The sequence below is a fragment of the Spermophilus citellus genome, assembly GCF_964194105.1.
Source record: "Spermophilus citellus genome assembly, chromosome: 5".
NCBI lineage: Eukaryota > Metazoa > Chordata > Mammalia > Rodentia > Sciuridae > Spermophilus > Spermophilus citellus.
Window position 1 is genome coordinate 165,261,876 of NC_138186.1, and position 24,361 is coordinate 165,286,236.

At 39.3% G+C, this 24,361-nt stretch overlaps 1 protein-coding gene across 4 annotated transcripts in view; it reads left to right on the plus strand.

Moving 5' to 3' along the window:
• The window catches only part of TULP4 (TUB like protein 4), a 215,071-nt gene that overhangs the window by 6,116 nt on the left and 184,594 nt on the right, over positions 1–24,361 (plus strand). The window lies entirely within an intron of this gene.

The following is a 24,361-nucleotide window of genomic DNA, read 5'->3' on the forward strand; positions in this document are numbered from 1 at the left end:
CCCAGGGCTTTGTGCATGCTAGGCAAGCACTCTGCCCCTGAGCTACGTCTCCAACCTAATTTCTTTCAATTTAAACTTTTTGTCATGAAATCTTGTATGTCGTTATTTGAATTAAGATTGAAATGAGGGGCTGTGGCTGTGGCTCAGTGGTAGAGTGCTTGCCTAGCATGAGGGAGAACTGGGTTCCATCCCCTGCACCACATAAACAAACTAAATGAACAAAAATAAAGATATTGTGTCCATCTACAACTAAAAAAATATTTAAAAAATCCAAATGAGGTTCATACATTGAAATTGGAGAGTTTGTTTGAAGTTTATTTTATTTTAACCCATAGGGTCTTTATTTTTCTTTGCAAGTTTTTTTTTTTTTTTAATACCAAGGATTGAACTCAAGGGCACTTAACCACTGAGCCACATCCTCAACCCTTTTTTATTTTAATTTTTTAAGTTTTAAGACAGCATCTTACAGTTGCTTAGAGCCCTGCTGAGTTCCTGAGGCTGGCCTCGAACTTGGGATCTTCTTGCCTCAGCCTTCTTAATTGCTGGGATTATAGGTGTTCTCCACTATGCCTGGCTCTTTCCAACTCTTCTTCTTCTTCTTTTTTTTTTTTAAATATTTATCTTTTTTTAGTTGTAGTTGGACACAATACCTTTATTTTATTTATTTTTATGTAGTGCTGAGGATCGAATTCAGGGCCTCACACATGCTAGGCAAGTGTTCTGCCACTGAATTACAGCCCCAGCCCAGCAACTATTCTTGATCATTACTTTGATCCGTGGATTCACGAGGATTATAATTTTGTGATGTTCTTATTCTTCCATTCTACTTAGTTATTAGCTGAAATATGTAAGTATATATAAGTCAATATATAAGTAGGTAAGTCAACATGTGATAATTAACTCCCTTGGTCATAGATTAGGAAGGGTGAGAAAATAATCATATTTCTCTTGATTTACTGGTTTTCAAAGTCATGATGAACTGGTCCCATAGCAGCCTCCAGTGGTCATGGATGAGGGTTTTTCCTTCCTTTTTTTCACCTTGGGCTGGGATTGAACATATGTCGTGCTAGGCAAGTACTCTACCACTGCGCTGTGTCCCCAGCCCATTTTCCTCTCTTTAGTATCATTTTGAACTCCCTTATTCCTTATTTTAGCACATATGTTGTCTCTTGCAGTCCCTTTTCCCCCCACTGGGATTGAACCCAGGATGTTCTAATACTGAGCTACATCCTAAGCCTTTTATTTTGAGACAGGATCTAGCCTTGAACTTGTAATCCTCTTGTCTCAGCCTCCTGAGTAACTAGAGTAGCCAGGATTACAAGGGTGCACCACTGCACCCAGCAATTGTCTTTTGATGCTGAAATTGCTCGTCTCTGGAGAGACACATCTTTCTTAAGTTAGCACCTGAGTTCCAACATGTTTTTAGTAATCTAATAGCTTCCTTGCTTTCTGATACAATAAGATGTTCTAGGCTTATCTGGTATACTTCCTATTTCAGACTTGGAATTAAAACAGACCACTTTTAAAAGAAAAATAAATGACAGTTAAACACATTAAAATATTTAATTTCACTAGTCATTAAAGAAATGAAATGCAAATCAAAAAATAAGATATCATTTGTAATGGACTGAATGTTAGTGATCCTTCCCCTAAAATCTTATATTGAAGCTCCAGTCCCCAGTGTGATAGTATTTGGAGACGGGGTGTTTAGAAGTAATGATGTTTAGCTGAGGTCATGAGGGTGGAAGTTCATGGTAGATTAGTGACCTTATAAAGAGGACACCAGAGAGCTTGTGCTCATGTCTCCTTCTTCCACTAAGGAATTCATGTGAGTGAACCTTGAGATGACAGGTCCCTATCAGCCAAGAGAGAAAGCCAGGATGATACCTACCTTGCTGGTATCTTGATCTTGGAATTCTTGCCTCCCAAACTGAGAAATCAATTTCTCAGTTTAAGCCACCCAGTCTGTGGTACAGTTGGCTCTCTGTAACTTCAGGTTCCATATTCATAGATTTAACCAATATTTCCCAGATCGAAAATATTTGGGAAAAAAAAATCTCATCTATATTAGATATGTGTAGACTTCCCCCTTGTCATTATTCCCTGAACAATACAGTATAGCAATGATTTACATAGCATTTACATTATTAGGTATTGAAAGTAATCTAGAGATGATTTAAAATATATGGGGGCTGGGGATGTGGCTCAAGCGGTAACGTGCTCGCCTGGCATGTGCGGGGCACTGGGTTCGATCCTTAGTACCACATTAAAAAAAAAAAAAAAGATGTTGTGTCCAACCGAAAACTAAAAAATATTAAAAAACCTCTCTCTCAAAAATAAAATATATGGAGGATGTGCTTTGGTTATATGCAAATAACATGCTATTTTATGTAAAGACTTGGAGCACAAGTGGATTTTGGGATCCACAGGGGGTTCTAGAACCAATTTTCTGTGGGTACTGAGGAATAATTTTCTTTTGTTATGGCAGCCTGAGCAGACAAATATATCATTTTTCAGTTATTTGCTGGCAATTTAGACCAAAATGGACATGAATTGATTTGCTAAAACTTAATATCAAGTATGACATTCTGTTTTTTTTTGGTAATCTTAATGTTTGGATATCTCCCTGTGGAATAGGAATAAGGATGATGGTAAATTCCAGGGCTGGTGCAAATGAAGGGAAACCTTTACTCTGAGACACAGTAGAGATGGAAATTACTCATTCTAGACAACTGCTGTTAAGGTGTCAAGTGTAAAATATACATGGCCTTTGACACAGAAAGTCTATGTTGAGTAGGAATTTATTGTAAGAAATAAAAGGAAAAATTAGCAAAGATAGATATACATAGTAAAGAACTGGAAATAACCTTGAGTAAGGAATTGATTGGATTATGACATGTCCATTGCATGTAGCCTTTGAAAATAATGATATACATTTATATTAATTGGTCTGGAAAGATGTGCGTGATATATTATTGGGTGAAAGAGGCAGGTTATAGAGCTGTAGGCATGGCACCTAGATAGGGTATAAGCATAGAAAATTCTGAAGAAGCAGACTGACGGCTTTGTTCTGAGGATCTAGGCTTCAGGAACCAGTTTTTGGGTAGTGCTTAGGTCACCATGTCTAAAGGACTTCACTAGCTGGTTACATTCTCCTGTCATCAGATTCAGATTTTAGATTTCCTGGAGGAAGTGTATGGTTTACCTTGGGTAATTTGCTGACCCTTTAGCCAGGCATGTGTGTGCATGCCTGTGTGTGCGCACGCGTGTGTGAAGCACTGCTCTTAAATGTTCACAAAGACTATCTAGGATAGGTGAGGAGTCGCAAGGAGAATTGAAGTGTATTTAACTAAAGGAAGGGGAGGAGTTCCAGGGAGATGAGGAAATAGAAGCCCACTACTTATTTAGTTAAAATAAATACATTCTATGAGCAGAAATGTTGAATTGATTACCATATTTTCATAAAATTACTGCCAAAAGATAAACTTGGGCTTTCTTTTTTCTTTAACTGTCCCTTTAACATGTTAGGATTTATACCAGTGTTTTAGCTCTGATTTTCCTTTCATAGAAGATGACTGGTCAAGATTAAAATTTTTTTTTCATAGGTTTAAAATATGCTGTTTTTTTCAATTTAAATAGTTAACTCAGAATCAAATGTACTTTTCTGACATCAGTAAATAGGAATAGCAGTCTTTGTACTTACATGGTGTAAAGGATATTCACCCTTGAGAGAAAAACTATCTTGATATTAGCATGAAGACTGGTGCCCCCAGTGGTCTCACTACTCGTGTAGTTGAGGCAGGAAGATGGCCTGAGCTCAGGGGTCTGAAACCAGCCTGGACAACGAAGCAAGATCCGGTCTTGAAAAAACACAAGAAAAGATATTTCTCACTTAAAAAAAATGATCTTTATATCATAATGGATGTGAAAGGATATGGAAACATCATGTGAGGGATCATGTTTTTAGGATTATGTCTGCTTCTTCAGTAATCTTAATATGTGGGCATCTGTTCCCACTTTGGAATGGGAATAATAGAAGCACTAGGTTAGAGTTTTTATAGTATCAGATCTAATAATGTCTGCTTAAGGCTAAGAATTTGGTCCTTTGAGTGAATAATTTTTATGAAAGATGTCTCAGCCTTCACTCATGTCTTTGCTATTGATCTGGTGAGTTCCTAGTTGGAACATGAGGTTCAAAAGACACTTTGGTATCAGCTTTCAAAAAGCTGTTGCTCACAGTTTTCAAATTCCCACTCAACAGTTATAGACAGATGTCACTGGGTTCAGAATTTTTTCAGCCTACCGGATGTTCTTTTATGCATTTCTTACCAACAAAGAAAGGCAGGTGGGTTTAAACTTCTTGAGGCAGTTACTCCTTTGATTTATGGTTGTGTATAGTTTTTAGGGAAAAGTCTTTCAGTGCTATCACTGCTGCCTTTGGCTACCAAGAGTACATTTTTCCTCCCCTCAGAAACATGTGTCCCATTACTGACAGCTGTGGCAAAATAATAGTGTCAGAGTTCCTCAGGCAAACAGCAGGCTGAGCTGTTGGTGCAGTGACCATTTAAAAATTCGTGAAAAGTTGATTAGTGGCAGTTTTAGCATATGCCAAGGATGTGCAGCATTTCCTTCATGCAGCAGACAGCCCGTTAGCCAACGGCAGGTGGACAGGGATGGCTTCAGTGATCAGACTGTTGGAGCCTGCATCTCAGAAGGTAGGTCTATGCCAAGAGCTTGTGACCCTGGTCAGCCACAGCTGCCATGTTAGGTGGCCAGAGTTACTGTTTAGAATCATTAAGTAATCAGACTTTAACTGAATTAATGTTTGTCAAATTAAAGAAGAATGTCTTTCCTTTTTTTTTTTTTTTTTTTTGTGGCGTTGGGGATCCAGACCAGAGTCTCATACATGGTAGGTGTGTACTCTACCACTGAATCACACCCCCAGCGCCAAAGAAGAATATTAAGTAATTGAAGTAATGTTTGGATTTAATGTTTTGGAGAGGAGGAGGTCTGAGGAGGTTGGATCTTGAGAAAAGCCAGGTGGATGAGTATGGTTGACACTCAGGTCACATTTTCCAGCCCTTACAAATAATTTGAACGTTTTCCATTTTTGTTCTTGTCATCTTTCCCCATGAAATGAGAAACCTGGTCTTTTGTTTCATATGTAGAAAGTTTAATGAAATAAGTTCTGTAATATATGAAATGCCTGGAATAAAACATAGCAATTCTTTCTTTTTTTTTTTTTTAGTGTTTATTTTTTAGTTTTCGGCAGACACAGCATCTTTGTTTGTAAGTGGTGCTGAGGATCGAACCCGGGGCCGCACGCATGCCAGGCGAGCGCGCTATCGCTTGAGCCACATCCCCAGCCCCAAGATTTAGATCTTTTAAAAAATTTTTTTTAAGTTGTTGGTAGACCTTTTTTATTTATTTATATGTGGTGCTAAGAATTGAACCCAGTGCCTCACACATGCCAGGCAAGTGCGCTACCCCAGAGCCCCAGCCCAGATTTAGATCGTATATGCATTTTTGTGCAAGAAATGTAGAAGAGAAATATGACTTATCATTATAGATCCCTCCTCAGCTAAAAAGGCCTTTCTTTACGGAGGTATGTAGAGAATCAGTAATTTTTATGAAGTGCTTCAAAATCAACTTTATGTAAGTTTAATGTAATAAGTTTATTATAAAATAGTATCAAGATATGACCATATGGTTCATATGACTTTTTTATTCCAAGAGCTTTAGAATTATCATTTTTTCTTCTCTTTCTTGGATTCTTGTGTTTCACAAATAACTGGTCTCCTTAGATGACTGGTGATCATATAAATAGTCATTCTCTTTGGTCATCCTTCACCTAAGTTCAGATGGTAAAGTTCTTCCTTGTTCATGATCTATTTCTCTGGTGTATACAGTATAGCCAAAACTTGGGGGAAATAGGGCAAGCACTGTCAGGTGAATGATACCAATAATCTCTGGAAGTAAATTTTAAGCCAATTACTTCAGCCGTGCAATTTTACTTGGTTATTATCAAACCTTTTACTAGATTGTTAATGATGAACAAAATTGGTTTGAGTTGGAACTCCTTTGGTGCTAATGAGCAGTAAAGTGGACCCCAAGGTAGATGTCGGAGTCTGGATTCATTCACAAAATAGAGTATGAATGAGCCTAAGAATGAAGCTAAGATTTGGTCCAGTTCCTTTCTCTTTTTGTCTACCTGTTCATTACCACTTAATTTTATTTTGAGAGGTGAACCATCTTATAGCAATGATTTCTCTAACATTAACTGATGAAGATAATCAACTGGGACTAAACCTCTAGCTACCAAACTTTTATCATGGTCACACTATGTTCTGTGTGAAAATATTGTTTCTTCACTTGTATGTTATTTAGTGTGTGGACATTTACAAACTCCTCCTCCTCCTCCTCCTCCTCCTCCTCCTCCTTCTTCTTCTTCTTCTTTTTTTTTTTTTTTTTTGCAGTACTGGGGATTCAACTCAGGGATGCTGTACCATAGTGCTACATCCCCAGCCCTTTTTATTTTTTATTTTGAAACAGGGTTTCACTAAGTCACAGAAGCTAGCCTTGAACTTGTAATCCTCTTGCTTCAGCCTCCTGAGTAGTACGTCTTAATTCTTAATATGATGATTATATGATTAATATTCTTAATATGTTTCATAACTACAGCTTTATATAGATTATGATTAATATTTTTAATGATTCTTAACTACAGCTTTATATAAACTGTGTGTTTATGGGAACATCTTGAAAGAAGTATATTCTGTATTCTAGTTTTCTGATCCCTTTTAAATTTAAAAGCAGAAATAACAACCAAAAATTACTAAGATTGCTGGCTTTTAGTGTAAGCTGCTAACTGTGTTAGGGGTAACTGTATTTTATTTCCAAAGTGCTTTTTCTTTGAATATGTGAATCTCTATAAATCCAGTGGCTTCAGACGTATGTTGAGTGCTTTTCTCTTCTATTCAGGTTGATTGGCTAGTGCTGAAATTTGCATCTAGTTTGGACAGTGCGGTGTCTTTGCACTGCTTGGTCTTTTCTCAGGACTCCCACTTATGATTTGACCTAGTCATTATTGCAGGTACCAAGTAGCTAAGCTCAATATGTGGGCTTCAAAGGGAAAGATTTATATTCTAGAAGACTATTTTGGAAAGGTCCGGCAAATTCAACAGAAGGTAGCCTTTGGCCAGGAAAACTGCATTGAAGCTGCAGGGAAGCTACTTTCTCTAATAGAAAGTTTGGGCTCTGGACAGTCAGAGGCATTGGATGCAATTCGAAGAAATAGGTGGTTTAATGAGATTCTGAATGTGAATTTGGACATGTCATCTATTTGAAATGTGTGGAAACAGTTGTAGCATATAGAGCTTTTTTGTTTAAATAAGTATACTATGTTATGGAATGTACTATGTCTGCTACATTTGTTTATAAGTATATTAAAATATTTTCAGTTTGTTGGCTGTTTTTCAACTCTTTAGTGACATATTTTTTATATATTACAGTTTTTTTAAATGTTTTTTTGGTTGTAGATGGATACAATACATTTATTTTATTTATTTTTATGTGGTGCTGAGGATTGAACACAGTGCCTCACATGTGCCAGGCAAGTGCTTTACCACTGAGCTACAACCCCAGCCCTGTAATCTGTTTTTCATAGTTTCTACTTTCATGGTTCTTAGAAATCCTCTTCCCACAGAGTGTCAAAACTGGCTTCCTTGAGGAAAAGCAGAGGCCTTGGTGGGAGAGATCCCTTTTCATGCTGGGCCTTGCATGCCATGTTTGAAAATTTTGGTCTTTATTGCAAGAGCAGATCTTCTCAAGAGTTTTAGTATTGGGATGAGGCACAAGTACAGTGAGCTGTAGTTAATTGAAGCTGCTCCAGCTAAAGAAAACCTTGACTTATAGTCCAGTTTGATTTGCTGAGCAGGCAAGTAAGCAACTGGTGATTAAGGCCCTGGAAATTATCAGGTGTGTCCAGAGAGCATCAAAGAGTGTCTTTGAATGGAATCCTATGAAGTGATCATCTTTTCTTCCTTCTTGTGTGTGTGTGTGTGTGTGTGTGTGTGTGTGTATAGGAGGCAGATTGTATGCTTTCTGCCTTAGAATAATTTGTGAGTAGAGTGTCATTCTCTTGGTCTTTGACCATTTAAGTTAAAAAATTACAGCCAGGAAATCTATGTTGGGATAAAAACAAAACAAAACAAAAAAACAGGATAGAGGTTTCATTGGATGTACAATTTTAAGGATATATTAGTGTATCTGAAATTGAACTTTTTGCATCTCCAAAGGTTTTCTCCAGGTTTGCTGTAATAAGATCTGCTCTGATTCTTATACATATGGATATATTAGCAAAACTGGATTCCATCCCAGTGTAATCAGGCAGGGAACCATATAGTGGAACTGCAATGAAAAGCTACAGTATTCCTATAATTACATTAGGATGTGATGTGGTCCCTCCCTATGTTTATTAATTAGTGGAGTTGTAATGAGACTCCTTCTGCTTTTAAGGATGCTGATCAGTGGGCATCCAGGCAGGATTTAGTTGTGTTTGGGAGCCTCCTGTGTAAAGGTGGGAGGGATTGGTGTTTCAGGCAGTGGCAGGTGAGCCTCCTGCCAATTTGGCATAATGGGAACAGGACTCTTCTGAGTTGCCATCTGTTTGTGGCTGATAGGAAACCAGCAGTGCTTTCTGAGGAGTGAGGAACTGTTCTGTTTATGTTGAAATATTTAGGAATTAGTAATGTTAAGACTGTGCTGAATAGGTCTTAACATTACTCAGCAGGTTGGGGAGAAAGACTGTGTGGAGTGAGTTTTTGTTACTACTAAATGCAGAAGATGGCTTTTTGTTTCAATAGCCCACCCATCCCAAAAAAGCCAAGACTCTTCTGCCCACCTAGACTAACTGCTTGAGACAGCCCCCATTCTGAACTGAGTTGCCTGGGTCAGAGGGCATGCCTGTTGTACACTGCTTATGGTGTGTGTGCCCAAGGGATTTGCATTCTGTATGTAATTCTTTTGCTGTGTCTTTTTTTTTCTTTTTTTTTTTTTTTTGCGTTTCTGGGGATTGAACCCATGTCCTTGTGCATGCAAGGGAAGCATTCTACCAACTGAGCAGCTATACCCCAAGCCCTGTCCTTTTTTTTTTTTTTTTTTAAATCCCAGTTGTAAAATATGTTTGAAAAAGTTTACCATTTTAACATATACAGTTCAGTGGCATTAAGTACATATATATTATGTGACCTTCATGTTATGTCGTGTTTAAATCAAATACTTTGACATACTTAAAAAATAGTGGATGCCGCTTCTCCATTACCAAGTACGTAAAGTCATCAATATATTCTGCCCTGTTTGATGTCCTTTTGAGTTTGTGTGTTTGTTTGTGTATATGTGTGTGTTACTAGGGATTGAATCCAGGGATGCTCTTTCACTGAGCCCCTGCCCCTTTTATTTTGATTTTGGGATAGGGTCTCTCTAAATAACCCAGTTTGGCTTTGAATTTGTAACCATCCTGCGTCAGCATCCCAGGTCTCTGGGATCACAGGCGTGTGCTTCACCTGGCTGCCCTTTGATTATAAGCCTTCACTTACCACCTTCCTTGGGGGAGCTGGGGAGGGGATGGAATTGCTTATTGGGTTGATTTGCTGCCTTCACACATGGGGAGCTCTCTTCAGAGAGATTTTTGTTTTTTCTTTTTCTGAATTGGCAGTTGAACCCAGTTGTGCTCTACCACTGATTATATCTCCAGCCCTTTTTACTTACTTTAAAATTTTGAAACAGGTTCTTGCTAAGTTGCTTTGGCTGATCTTGAACTTGTGATCTCTGCTACTGAAATTTTACCCTATATATGGTTGATATCTCTAATTTGTCATGGAGTATATGCAAGTATTTCTTTGAATTGTATCCGCTACAGCTTGGTGGTCCTGGTGAAATGTTGGACTCACATTTGACCAGATTTATGTGGTACACTTGATTTGGAAATAGTGTTGTCAGTTCCCTTTTGTTGCATATATCAGAGCAATTTCCTGTTAACTAGTATGATATTTTGATTTTTGGTTTTAGTACAAATCATCCATGGACAAATTCTTCAGCTGAATACATCTGAGAGACAAATTGTTCAATTGATCCAATAAATCATAGTTTATTTTTGTAATGGCGTTATTTGAACCCAGAGAAACTGTGGCCAAAGTTTAATCAAGCAGAGTAGCTTCATGTAGATGATATATTCCTTAAAACTGGTATAATAAAATATTTTAAATGAAATTACACTTTAAGTGCACGGGAAGAATTTGCCATCAGAAGGAATCCTTTTGTTAACTCTTTCCTAAAATCTAATTTAACTTTGTAAATTTGAATTTCTCTATATCATATTCATTCAAATCAGGGTTTGTCCATGATTGCCTTTTTTGTTATCATTATATCTTATAATTGTCACTGGTTCATTGGCACATCACATTCTGTTGACCTCTAGGATTATGCAAAACAGCTGTTCCTCTTTTGGTAGTTTGGTTACACACATAGATACATACTGTCTGTGAATTTGAGAACTCTGTGTGAGTTAGAATTAAATTGGGATTGAATATCCTGTGTGAATTGTAAAACCTCTATATAACAATCCCAGGAAAATGTATAGTATGATTTAGTGATTGCACCTAGGAGCTTGCATATGCCCAGCAAGTGCTTTACTTTTGAGCCGTATACCCAACACCATTGAGGGAATTTTTGATCACTCTTTCTTTTAAAAACATTTTTTTAGTTGTTGATGGACCTTTATTTTATTCATTTATTTATATGTGGTGCTGAGAATCAAACCAAGTGTGAGGCAAATGCTCTTATCACTGAGCCACAACCCCAGTCCTTGATCACTCTTTCTTGATAAATAATAGTGATAGCTAAGAAGTCATAATGCTTTAACATCAGTTCTCTGACACTGGCTGGATTCCTGCAGTTCCACTCACTTCTCTCTACCCACCCAGATTTAGTGTCACACCCACAGGTTTTAGGATCAGTCTTCTCAGTGCTGTTCTCATGGCAGATGACAGCTGCAAGTCATGAGGCCACCTGTATTTCTGACAAACTGACTATAAATTTGGGGTCCCTACCACTTTGTCAGGTATGACAGTGTGCAAGAACAACTCATATAATTGATTCAAAGCATTGTACTTACAATCACACTTGTATGATCAAGGATATAACTTGGGAACAGCCAAGTACCCAGAGCAAGGACTGGGAGATTACTGCATGCTGAGCTCCCATACCTTTTCCCCATGGAGCCCCAATGCATCCATGTGTTTCAAACCAGGAAGCTCTTTGAACTTGAGTGTCTAAAGTGTGGAGTCTTAAAGTCAGGAGTGGGGTTGAAAGCTCCAACACTAATCACCTGCTGCTATGGTTTAGATATGAGGTGTCCCCCAAAAGCTCAAGTGTAAGACAGTGCAAGAAAGTTTAGAGGTGAAATAATTAGGCTATGAGAGGTTTAATAAGTGCATTGATCCATTGATATGGATTAACTGGGTGGTAACTGTAGATAGGTGGGGAGTGGCTGGAGAAGGTAGGACCTGAGGGTCTGTCTTTGGGGTTTATATTTTATCCCTGGTGAGCAGAGCTCTGTCCTTCCGGATTGCCATGTTCTGAGGTGCTCACCTCTTCTACACCTTTCCGCCATGATTTTCTGCTTCACTTTGTGTCTGGAGCAGTAGAATTGGCAGACCTTGAACTGAGATCTCTGAAACTGACCACCAAATAAACTTTTTCTCCTCTAAAATTGTTCTTGTCAGGTATTTTGGTTCTTTGATGAAAAAGGCTGAGTAAAACACATGCTAAGTTTTTTTTTTTTTTTTTTTTTTGTGGTAGTGGGGATTGACCCGTGCAGCACTGTACACGGGAACTACATCCCAAACCCCTCCCCCCCTTTTTTTGGGTACCAGGGATTGAACTCAGAGAAACTCAACCACTGAGCCACATCCCCAGCCCTATTTTGTATTTTATTTAGAGACAGGGTCTTACTGAGTTGCTCAGCACCTCACTGTTGCTGAGGCTGGCTTTGAACCTGCAATTCTCCTGTGTCAGCCTTCCAAGCTGCTGAGATTGCAGGCATGCACCACTGCGCCTGGTCCTTTTTTTTTTTTTTTTTTTTTTTTTTTTTGAGACAAGGTATTACTAAATTGCTGAGTCTGTCCTTGAACTAGTAATCCTCTTGCCTTAGTTTCCCAAGTTGCTAGGATTACAGGTGTTCACCACCAAACCTGGCTCACATGCTATCTCTTGGGTGACCTGTCCCTCTCTTGAAACTATCTAAGAGCCTACCCTGTTCACTTTATTAGCACAAATTCAGGTGTGGTTTACTAGGAGCACATCGGGATATCAAGACACTTTCACCTGGGAAGCAGCAATGGTTTTAGAACCTCTGTGTTAGGAACCAAGACAAAAATTAGATGTATTTTTATTATACCAGTTATAATTTAGATAAACCTTGGTTCTTGCCAGAAATTTCAGAGAATATTTAGATGTGATGAGTGGTTGAGCTTTCTGCTTCAGGATGATAGTTGATGCCATAGGACATCCCCCTAGGTGGAATGAGGAGATGAGGGTTTTGGATAGAGCTCTGAGAAACATCAGCCTTTGGGCGGTGTGGAGGGGTGAGGGCATGAAGAATGCCTAGTGAAGTTGGAAAACAATGAGATCTAGTTGTCATAGTGTATCAGACACTTGGAGGCATTTTTTCCTAAAAGCACCAACTCTTCATTTGGGCCTGCAGATATCTGATGGGTAAATAAAAGCAGGGAGGAAGCTTGGCAGCTCTACCTTCATTTTGTATTTGTCTTCCTTTTGCCTTATGCTTCTGTGAGATTCCTGCTCAACTCTGTATCTAGACATGTTTAATTTTTTATTTTTGGTACCAGGGGATTGAACCCAGAGATGCTTAACCACTGAGCCACATTTTCAGCCCCCTTTAAAATATTTTATCTAGAGACTGGGTCTCAATGACTTGTTTAGGGCCTGGCTAATTGCTGAGGCTTGCTTTGAACTTGGGATCCTTCTGCCTTAGCCTCCTGAGCCACTGGGATTATAGGTGTGTACCATACACCTGACCACAGACATGTGTTAAAGCTTGTCATCCTCCCCTTTCAAGACTGAAAGTCCCGCAGATAAGAGTAACTAAGGTATTTTCAAGATTTGTAGGGACACCATAATCATCAGATTGTCACTTATTCTAGGCCCCTGACACACTGCCTAGAAGTCTCTAATCATAGCCTTAAACCTTGGAGTTCTAACTCCATCTTGCCTTTCTGACTTGTTCTTTTTTTCTGAGTCATTTTTTTTCCTGAAGTTACCTTGAATACCTGGAGCAACAGGCCTAATCAATGAATATTCCTACATAGGAAAAACTAACCTCAGGCAACAGCAGCTTTCTTTTCTTCACTGATAATGATCCACCAGACCACAGTTTGCAAAAACTGCTCCACTATGCATATTTCTTGTTCTCCACCATCACTTTTATTCCTTTCCCTATTTAAACCTGTTGCTTACTTTGGTACCTCCCAAGACCAGATTGAGGATGTTAGTTCTCCCATTCTTCCCAGTATGGCTATACTAAATAAATTACTTTTATGTTTTTCACCATTACTTTTTCCATTTGTTGTTTAGGGCAAGTTGCTAAATCTGGTCTGTTGGGACTCCCTAAAGTTCGGTTCCACCCTGACCTAGGACTCTGGCAATAATAGAAGTCAAGGGGAAAGTGTATTTCTAGATCAGTGCACTCCAGAAGTTGTTTCTGTGTCGCCTTGTAAGGTAGGTGTTAGAGGTGTGTAGCTGTTGAGCAGTTGAATTGTAAGTAGTGCAACTGAGAAACAGCATTCATATTTTATTTAATTGTACTCAATTTAAATAGCTATGTGGCTAATGTCTACCATTTTGTACAGTGTATTTTGGACTGAGGATATGGTCAACAGGTTAAGAAGGACAAACACTGCAGGTAAACTTTGTCTTCTTAGTCACTGGGCTGTAGTGTTGAAGTTTTGAGGTAGTTAAGATTATAGGCTGTTCCCCACAGACTTGGGTTGTTGGGAACAGTGTTGGACCCTTTAAAGAGCTTTAAAACTGAAGGTGACTTAACAACCAAATAAATGTCTTGGGCCTCAGGGGTAGGATCCAGTTACTCATCATCAGATATTTATTGAATATAAATATTATCAAAATGAGAGTTATTTGATAAGAGTTCCTTTAATATAAAGGTGTTAATGAGGATTAGGTTCAGCTTCATATAATAGAAAACTCCCATAAATGGCTTTTACAAGATGAATGTTTACTTTTCATGTGGAAATCTGGCAGCAGGCATCCTTGGGCCGATTGAGTGGCTTCTTGCCAGTGTCCCACGCTCCCTCTGTCTTTCAGCATCTTTAGCTTCCGAGTTCCTGAAGGTGCACATGGCTGCTGGTACTCCATGACCAGGCAGGAAGTGGAGAGAGGGTGAGAAGGGCTGACCTAACAAAGTCAGTCTTTTAAAGATCCTTCCTGGAAGGGACAGCTTGATGGCCAGTTACAATTCATCAGCCACACCTAACTACAGGTGAGGCTGGGAAAAGAGTTTTTCATCTGCACGTTTTGCTGCTCCAAATAAAACTGAAGTACAGTGGGTGTATATGAGGGGAGAGTGGTCGTTGGGTAGAGGGCCTGCAGTCTCTGCCTTGGTGGGGAGGGGTCTCCTTCGTCCAGAGGGCAGAAGCACCAGTGCTCTCATGCCCTGGCATCATGTTCAGGAAGGCAGCTACAGACGCTCACCATTTTCCCCGTTGGCATCCACATGCTTCTCTTCAAGCCTAGTACATTTGCACAGCATTGATGATCCCTTTTGATCCTTGGAGCTATTCTGGAGACCTTAACTGTGGACTGCCTGCTTCCTCAGGTTCAAAATTACCAGTAACAAGCCTAGAGTATCCTGAGCACTCCCTAGGAGAATACTGAATCAGACATCAGTTTCTAGAGGCAAATACACAAGGTAAGTAGCCCTCAGTCCACCAACTCAGGCCTTAGGCCCACCTGTAACTCCTTGGCTGGGACTGAACTGTGTGCTGGGGACATATGGGGCACAAGCCAGACAAGGTCCCAGTCCTTGCCATAGCTCAGGGCATTAATTTTTAACTCCTTCCCTTTCCTACTTTCTCTTGTCCTTTTCAGTGAAAATACAGAAGAGTTTGAGGAAGGATGGGAGGAAGGTGGAAGGTGGTTTCACAGAAGGCATGTACAGATTCAGAAGGGGGCGAGAAGGGAAAGAGTGGAGGAGGAGAAGCCTCTCCCTGGGTCATTATCATATGGAGCCTGCAAAATTACCTTGCTTTTTGGGGATGGTCAATTTAAAAATTTTTGCAGTTGTTTTGCTTTTGAAATGAGTGTTTGGGTCAAGCATTGTTCCCACTAAAATTTTCAGGTGTCTCTGACTAGCCACTTCAATAGTCACTTCTTTCTGAGCTTATGATGTTTGGTCTGTGAAGAGGTAGTTGTCACATCCATGTAGAATATTGTTGGTGTTTGTGTGCATGATCTTTGAAAATGTTTACCTATCAGTAATCATCATAATACCATGTATCATATGGAGGTCAAGGGCAGAGGAGTAAAAAAAGATATCTCTGTGTATGAGAGATTCACATGCCAGGTTGAACCCCTGCCTCCCAATGGTTTAAATATAAATTGTTTGTGGCGCTTCAGAAACTTGCTGCTAGTTTGTGTCAGAGATATTTTTAGGTTGACATAAGGTCTTTTGTTTAGCCTTTGAGCAGTGAGTACATGCAGCATTGAGCATTCTTGGGTTTAATAGTCAGGACTTGAACTGTCTACCAGCCTGAAGGCCCTGATGGACAGTTCTTTGGAATTTGGCTGAAGAACTAATTATAGCTGGGCCCAGGGTGTGGGGCCACATCATAAGAACTAGACACTTGCCATATAGGTGGGCTTCACAGTGCTTTTGTGACCCCCTGTTTAATTTATAAATAGTAACTCTCCTGAACTGCTGAAGACTGTCTTAATGCTGTGGAAGAGAAAGGGTATTATTAATGCTGTGATGGATGTGAAGATTCTCAGAAAGTGAGTTATTAGCCAGAAAACAGAAATTTTGACTAAATAAAAGGATAGACATTAAATTTGGTAGTGCCTTGGGTGTATAACATGAATGAATCTATTAGAAAGAAAAAACTTCATAGAACTTTACTTCTTTAGCAAAAGACAAACTGGAGTGAAATTTAAATGGCTTGAGGTGCTAGGATATTCCCAGAGGACTCACAGCTCTGATGGAAGCCCCTTCTAGAAATAGCCAAGAGCCAGCGGCTCCTGTGAGTTGACCCATGGTGCGGCCCTGTGTCACCACGGAAGCACCCTTCAATGTGAAGAAAGGTTAGTCTGATGATTCCAGGAATTAGTGCCATTGGGGATTTGGGGGATTTGTGATCTTCTCAATTGTTGCATGTCAGTCATTGGATGGTTTGTTACTCACTTGACTTGTTAGTGTATTTAAAATTCAAACTCAACCATTCTCCCTCTCCAGAAATGTAGCTCATGTGGTTGCTATCTTATTGGAGTTGGGAGGGGAGAGGATGGTTGGCACCTGAATGAATACCCCCTGGAGCCTGCTCTGACACGTCCCTTACTCCATTCAAATGTCTTACCTTCAAAGATTTAGGGAACATTCATTACTGCTTTAAAGGATTTAAAAACCAAGATGTATTCTAAAATAGTGTTGACAGAGCCTTGCCGTTGAACGAGAATTGGGAGCACTGTGTGGAGGCTGTGGGAAGCCCTTTCCTCCGTGGGCCCTTTGGGGTGTCCCTCAGTGTTCTCTCTGAGGTAAATGCCTTGAACCATACTTCTGTCTTCACAGATGGGGAGACGGGAGCTCCCAGGACCGGGGAGGCTTGGTGCCTTCAACATGACAAATAATGTAAAAGTAGAGAAGGTGTGTGAGGGGACTGATCTCCTGTGGCTTATGACAACACAGAAAGATCAAATTAATATTGAACACATGACATGTCTGCATTTAGAAGGCATGTTAGCTTTGTGGTTATAGGCACCACAGCTTTGGGTCGCCCCCATTTTAAAAATATTATACTTAATTGTGTCATTTTTGCAATCATTATGAGTTTAAACATGAAAATTAATAAAATGTTGCAGTGCACCTTTCTTTTTTTTTGCTGGTACTAGGAATGGCACTCAGGGCCTGGTGCTTGCTAGGCAGATGCTCCACTACTGAGCTACGTGCTGATTCCATGGTACATTTATAAAATGGGGGAAAAAATTACCTTTCTTCACCATAACTCTTAGACACACCATTTAATTTTCTTATATACATTTTTTTGGGAGGGGGGTACTAGGGATTGAACCCATGGGTGCTTTACCACTGAGCTATATCCCTAGCCCTTTGTATTTTTTTTTTTTTTGAAATGGACCCCACTAAGATGTCAAGGCTGACCTCAAACTTGTAATCCTCCTATCCAGGCCTCCCAAGTTACTGTAATTACAGAAGTGCAGTACTGTTCCTGGTTTCTCATATACATTTCTTTTCATAAGATTAAGATTATAAATACTTTCATATGTTTTTAAAATTTAACAAAGCATAAGCACTTTTTATATCTTATATGGTTTTCATAATTCTACATCTAACTTTTTATCATGGTAAAATGTATATAAAGTTCACAATTTTAGGGGCTGGGAGGCGTGGCTTAGTGGTAGAGCACTGGCCCTGGTTTGATCCTCAGCACCACATAAAAATAAATAAATAAAATAAAAGTATTGTGTCCAGCTACAACTAAAAAATAAATTAAAACAGTTTACCATTTTAAACATTTTAAGTATATACTTCAGTGCTATTAAGTATATTCACAATGTTTTGAGTTCACATTACCGCCCTTCATCTCAAGGATGATTTTCATCTTCCCAAACTGAAACTCTATCCATTAAACAGCTTCTTATTATCCCTTACCCCTTCCCTTGACAGCCACCATTCTGCTTTGGACTGTGTGAATCTGACTACTCTGGTTACTCATGCTAGCTTTTTTTTTTTTAAGATTGATATGATTTTTTTAATACCTTTATTTATTTATTTTTATGTGGTGCTGAGGGTCAAACCCAGTGCCTCACACATACTAGGTGAGCGCCTACCTCTGAGCCACAGCCCCAGCCCCTCAAGGTTCATCTTTATTGTACCATGTGTCAGAATGACCTTCCTTTTCAAGGCTGAATGATATTCCATTGCATGTATATGCCAAATTTTGTTTACTCATTCATCTGTTGATGTACACTTGGGTAATTATACTTTTTGAATATAGTATGCTTTTGAAGATAGTCCATCCAATAAATATATTATAATATACTTAGAAGAATTCCTGCCTTCCAAGATCTTATATCTAGGCAGGGTGTGGTGGGGCACACCTGTAATCCCAGCTACTCAGGAGGCTAAGGCAGGAGGATTATGAGTTTGAGGCCAGCCTGGGTGACATAGTGAGACCCTGTCTCAAACAACAACAAAAAAACCCAAGTGGGCTGGAGTTGTGGCTCAGTGGTAGAGCACTTGCCTAGCACACATGAGGCACTGGGTTTGATCCCCAGCACCCCATTAAAAAAATAAAAACAAATAAACAAAATAAAGGTATTGACAAAAAACAACAACAAAAAAACCCAAGTGGGCTGGAGTTGTGGCTCAGTGGTAGAGCACTTGCCTAGCACACATGAGGCACTGGGTTTGATCCCCAGCACCCCATTAAAAAAATAAAAACAAATAAACAAAATAAAGGTATTGAGTCCATCTACAACTAAAAATAATTAAAAAAATAGGAGAAGTCAGCATGGGCTTATATAGAATAATCAAAGCCAGACTCTTGTCTCTTTCAGATGTCATTAGGCTGAGGCAGGATAGGCCATAACAAGATCTTCATTTGGTTTTCTGGTCTCTTCCCTTCTGCCTCTGTGTGCTCTCAGGCCGTTGTGTGCAGCTAGTGGCCATCTCATGGTGCGTCTTGCAGATTGTTAGGGGATTTCACTGCTCTGCTGAGGCAGTCTGCACAGTCCCCAGGTGTGTGGCGTTGACTGGAGTGTTGCCCCTTTCCTCTCTCGCTCCTTTACCAGTGTATCAAGCTTCTAGTTCCTCACTGGTCCTGCACCAGCCTTTGCCAGAGCCCTGTGGCTGAGGGTAGTGCAGTTGCTTATCTGACTGCTTTAGGGCTGTTTGGTACTTTTCTATCACTATATTCCCATCTGTTCCATGTCTTTTTTTTTCCTAAATATTTTTATTTTATTTATTTTTATATGTTGCTGAGGATCAAACCAGGGCCTCACACGTGCTAGGCAAGCGCTGTACCACTGAGCCACAACCTCAGTCCCTGTTCCCTGTCTTTTAGAAGGACCCATCAATGGTACTTATCTATTTTCTGCAGCTCTTTTTTAAATTGTTCTGATTTCATTAACTTTGATATTTGATCATTTTTATAGGTATTCGGGAGAGGGACCAAGTAAACACTTGGGCTCATTTATTATCTTGAATTTATTCTTGTGTATTACTTAATTCATTTCACTGCTATAACAAAGTATCTTAGAGTAGATAGTTTATAAATAATAGAAAGTTATTGCTAATGGAGTCTGGTGACTTCTAGAATAGTGTCTGATGAGGGCTTTCTTTCTGCTTCAGAGATGGCACCTTCTTGCTGTTTCCTCACATAGCAGAAGTGGGCAGGGAGCTCACTGCCTCTTTCATAAAGGGGCATTGATCCCATTCACTAATCCCCAAAGGCCTCACCTCTTATACTGTGTCGTTGCATGTTAGGTTCAGACATTTTAGGGGATACCAACATTTACACCATAGTAATTATGTTTTCCCATTTTACTAAACTCTCTTTAATTGTTCTGATATCATTAAATCCTTTTGGAGTTTCCAGATGGAAAATTATGTCACTTGTAAATAAGGGTAATTTGGGTAATTTTTGACTTTTTCAATTTTTATGACTTTTTTTCTGTCATAATCTACTGACTGGAATTTCTAGAATGTGAGCATCTTTGGCTCAGTCCTCCTTTTAGCTATGAGCACTGTTGGTTTTAGTCACTTTCTGCATATTGCCAAACTGCCTTCTCCAGGACTAGAATTATAGAGTGCTTGTCACCTTGCTGAATGACTGGAGTATTGCAAAGGTGCTTCCAAATCTGTGGCTCTATCATTTAAAATTAAATCTAAGTTTAGTTATTTGTTATTTTCTTAGAAATTCTGGAGTCTGAGAATAGTCAGAGTTGGCCTTCATTCCTATATTGTTTTGTTCTTATCAAATAATTATACAACTTTCCCTCCCTATTCCAGAGCAATGGAGTGTGGAGTGGAAATTACTCTTGTTAACCATTTTTTTGCGGGGGGAGGAGGTACTGGAGATTGAACCCAGGGGTACTCAACCACTGAGCCACATCGCCAGCCCTATTTTGTATTTTATTTAGAGACAGAGTCTCTCAGTGAGTTGCTTAGTAGCATCTTCACTTTTTGCTGAGGCTGGCTTTGAACTTGCGATCCTCCTGTCTCAGCCTCCTGAGCCGCTGAGATTATTACAGGTTTGCGCCACTGTGCCTATCACTCTTGTTACAAATATTTTTTTAAAATATTTTTTTAGTTGTAGATGGAAAAAATATCTTTATTTTTATGTGGTGCTGAGGATCGAACCCAGTGCCTCACATGGACGAGGCAAGCACTCTACTATTGAGCTACAGCCCCAGCCCCACTCTTGTTATTCTTGACAACATAGCTTGGTGGATAAAGTATCAGTGGTCTTGGAATGAGAGATCAAATCTTAGTTCTGTCACTTATAGCCTTTTTGGGGAGGGGAGTGTTGTTTAGGGATTCTCTTAAGTTGTTGAGGCTAGCCTTGAACTTGAGATCGTCCTGCCTCAGCCTCCTAAGGTGTTGGAATTTTCAGGTGTGTGCCATCATCCTGGCTAGTCTGGTAAGTTTTGAGAAGCTTATTTAAGTTCTTTGAGCCTTGGTTTAAGCACTTGTAAAATGGGGATTTTACTTGTCTCAATGGGAGGTTGTGACTTGTGTTAGATGCTTGGTGGGCCCTTAATAGTATAGAAATCCTTAGTTCTTTCTTAGCCTTTCTTCTCCCTCCATGGTTCACTAACATACTAAGGCCATTCAGCACTACGCTTTGTATTTTTTTAAATTTTTTTTTTTAGTTGTAGATGGATACAATATCTTTGTTTTCTTTTCTTTATTTTCATGTGGTGCTGAGGATCAAACCCAGGGCCTCACACGTGTGAGGCAAATGCTCTACCACTGAGCAACAACCCCAGCCCTGAACTTTGTATTTTGATAAATTAGTTTTAATCAGAGATAATTTTTGCTTTTTAAAAAATATCTTTATTTTGTTTATTTATTTTTATGTAGTGCTGATAATCGAACCCAGTGCCTTACATGTGTGAGGCAGGTGCTCTACCACTGAGCCGCAACCCCAGTCCCATCCCCATTATTCTTAATCCCTAATTTTCAAATGGAATCAAGAGTGTGAATGATAGTTTTGTTCCATATCCTTTTAATATAAATAAAATTGTAAGGGGTTGGGATTGTGGCTCAGTGATAGAGTGCTTGTCTAGCACATGTGAGGCACTGGGTTCGATTCTCAGCACCACGTGATAATAAATAAATAAATTAAATAAAGGTATTGTATCTGAAAAAAGGAAAATTATAATACAACATCCAACACTTTTTTTTTAGTTGTCAATAGACCTTTATTTTATTTATTGATTTATATATGGTGCTGAGAATCAAACCCAATGCCTCATACCTGTAAGGCAAACTCTCTACCACTGAGCCACAACCCCAGCCCCCCAATATTTATTTTTTTGATACCAGGGATTGAACCCAGGGGTGCTTAACCACTGAGCCACATCCCCAGCCCTTTTTTATATTTTATTTAGAGATAGGGTTTTGCTGATTGGCTTAGGTCCTTGCTAAATTGCTGAGGCTGGCTTTGAACTTGTGATTCTCCTGCCTCAGCCTCCTGAGCAGCTGGAATTACAGGTGTGGCACCCAGATATCTAACATACGTTGAACAGTCTTACTATTTGACAGGCAGTTAATTAAGTACTTTGCATATGTTTATTTAATCTTCCCAATATTTGCACTTTTAGGGAATGAAGAAGCACAGAAAGGTCCGGTCAGGCAGTGTGAGGACCAGGCAGCTGTCCAGCTCTGTGGTGCAGAGCTCTACTGGCTGAGCATCCCTAATCTGAAAACAGGAATTTTGGATTTTCAGATTAGGGATGCTCAACCAGTAAGGCCTAAAATATTCCAAGTTGTACTAGTCGCCACTTCTGTTCTGATGTTTCTGTTCCGGTCTTTACCTGATATTTATTTATTTTTGTGGTGATGGGCATTAAACATACATACTAGGTGAGTACTCTGTCACTGAGCCACATCTTCAGACCGTCTTTTTTCTTCCTATGTTTGTTCTTTAAGCCCATTCTATTGCTTATAGACCTAGATGTGGGAAAAAAAGCAAAGCAAAATGTCTGATTGTTTTGAAAAAACAAATTATTTGTAAAGTTAAATAACAAGTATCAAATATAAAGCATTTTTATCTATTAAATGGGTTAATTCTAATTCATAGCATTAATGCTTTTTCTTTACCTGGGCAATATAATTTGATTTTTACTCCCTTGAAATATGTCCCAGATCTGAACCTTCGGTCTATACATATTTTAAGAACACTTGTTTAACTTTCTCTTAGATTATGGTAAATTCTTTCTAATTAGGATATTCTTGCCAGTATAGTTTTTGTCACTACATTCTCGAAAGTTGTTTTCTCTCTTTGCTTTGCTCTTGTCTTTGGTTTGTTCTTGTGCCATTTTCCTCAGACCCTACATTGGTTTTATTCTGCCAAGGTCAGACATGTCACCAAGATTTTCTTAGCTCAGCCCCTGATATTTTTTTGGCCATGGTTACAGCATTTGTCTTTTGTTTTGAAGTTTATCTGTTTTGCCCGGCTTCTTCTAGTTGCTGGATGCCCTTCAGGTCCAGGGACTGCACTTCCATAAACTGCATTGCTAGTGCCCAGCTGGTGCCTGGGCCTATGATGGGAACACTTCTTGTTTGAGTGTCCTTGGGGTGCTTTCCACACTTCACTTTGGATTCTTGCAGCTAAAATTAATACACATCATCTATTGATTTGATATTTGTCTTTTTAAAGCCTTCCTTAAGCTTTCAATATTTCTTCCTGAAGTTCTGGATCCTTCACTGATGAAATTGTTCTTGGGTTAGCAGTGATCTGCTGCAGACTTCATTGTGCTTAAATGTAGCAACTTTCAGGGATTCCTTGCTTTGTCTCAGAGTTTATATAGCAGCCTAATGTAAATGTATACTCAAATTAGTTTATTTAATATAAGTAGTTTTCTGTCCTGCTAAATTTCATCATCAATTGTTGCTTATCATGTGACAGTCAGGAAAACGTTTAATAATCTTGTCAGATAGGTAGCTATTTTGATCCCGCTTTCTCAAGTGGTGTCATGACTCATTGATGAGGGAGGGCAGAAAAAACACATATAGGATTTGTCTCAGAGGTTATTATTTTTTGTATGAAGTTGGATTTTAATGTTAGCATTAGATACAGTGGCATGTACCTGTAGTTCCAGCTACTTGGGAGGCTGAGGTGGGAGGATTGCTTGAGCCCGGGCATTTGGGGTCAGCCTGGGTAACAGAGTGACACCCATCTAAAAACAAAACAAAATAAAATTAGGAAGCACTAAGAATGAATCTGTGCTGAGGAAAGCTTATGCATTTGGAAATCTGGAGGATCTGCTTTGGTTGAGTCGAGATGTGCAAAAAGGACGTGGTGGGGCAGGGTCAGTGGTGAAAAGGATTTATTGGGGGCATCTGTGTGCTGGAGGCTTTGAAAGAATGTGCAGAAAAATTTTTAGTAACTTTCTTTTCTAAATTAAAAATTTAGCAGTGGATTTAGGAGTAAGGGGTAAATTACCAAAGGATTAATTACATACTTGCTGATCATATGCTGTCACTGAGTCTGTAGTTAACCCTGCTCCCAGGGTGCAGCAATATCACAGTAAGGGAGGTAGTCTTGTCACTAGATTTTTGTTGTTGTAGTTTTTTAAGTTGTAGATGGACACAATACCTTTGTTTTATTTACTTGTTTATATTTATGTGGTGCTGAGGATTGAACCCAGTGCCTCACATCTGCAAGGCAAGCACTTCACCACTGAGCCGCAGTCCCAGCCCCGACTAGATTTTAATTTAAGGTGCTAGTGCAGTGGCAGCTGAATTTCAGGAACCAAGAAGTAGAATTTGTGAGTCTGAGTTACTAGTGGGCTCCAACATTTTCACCGT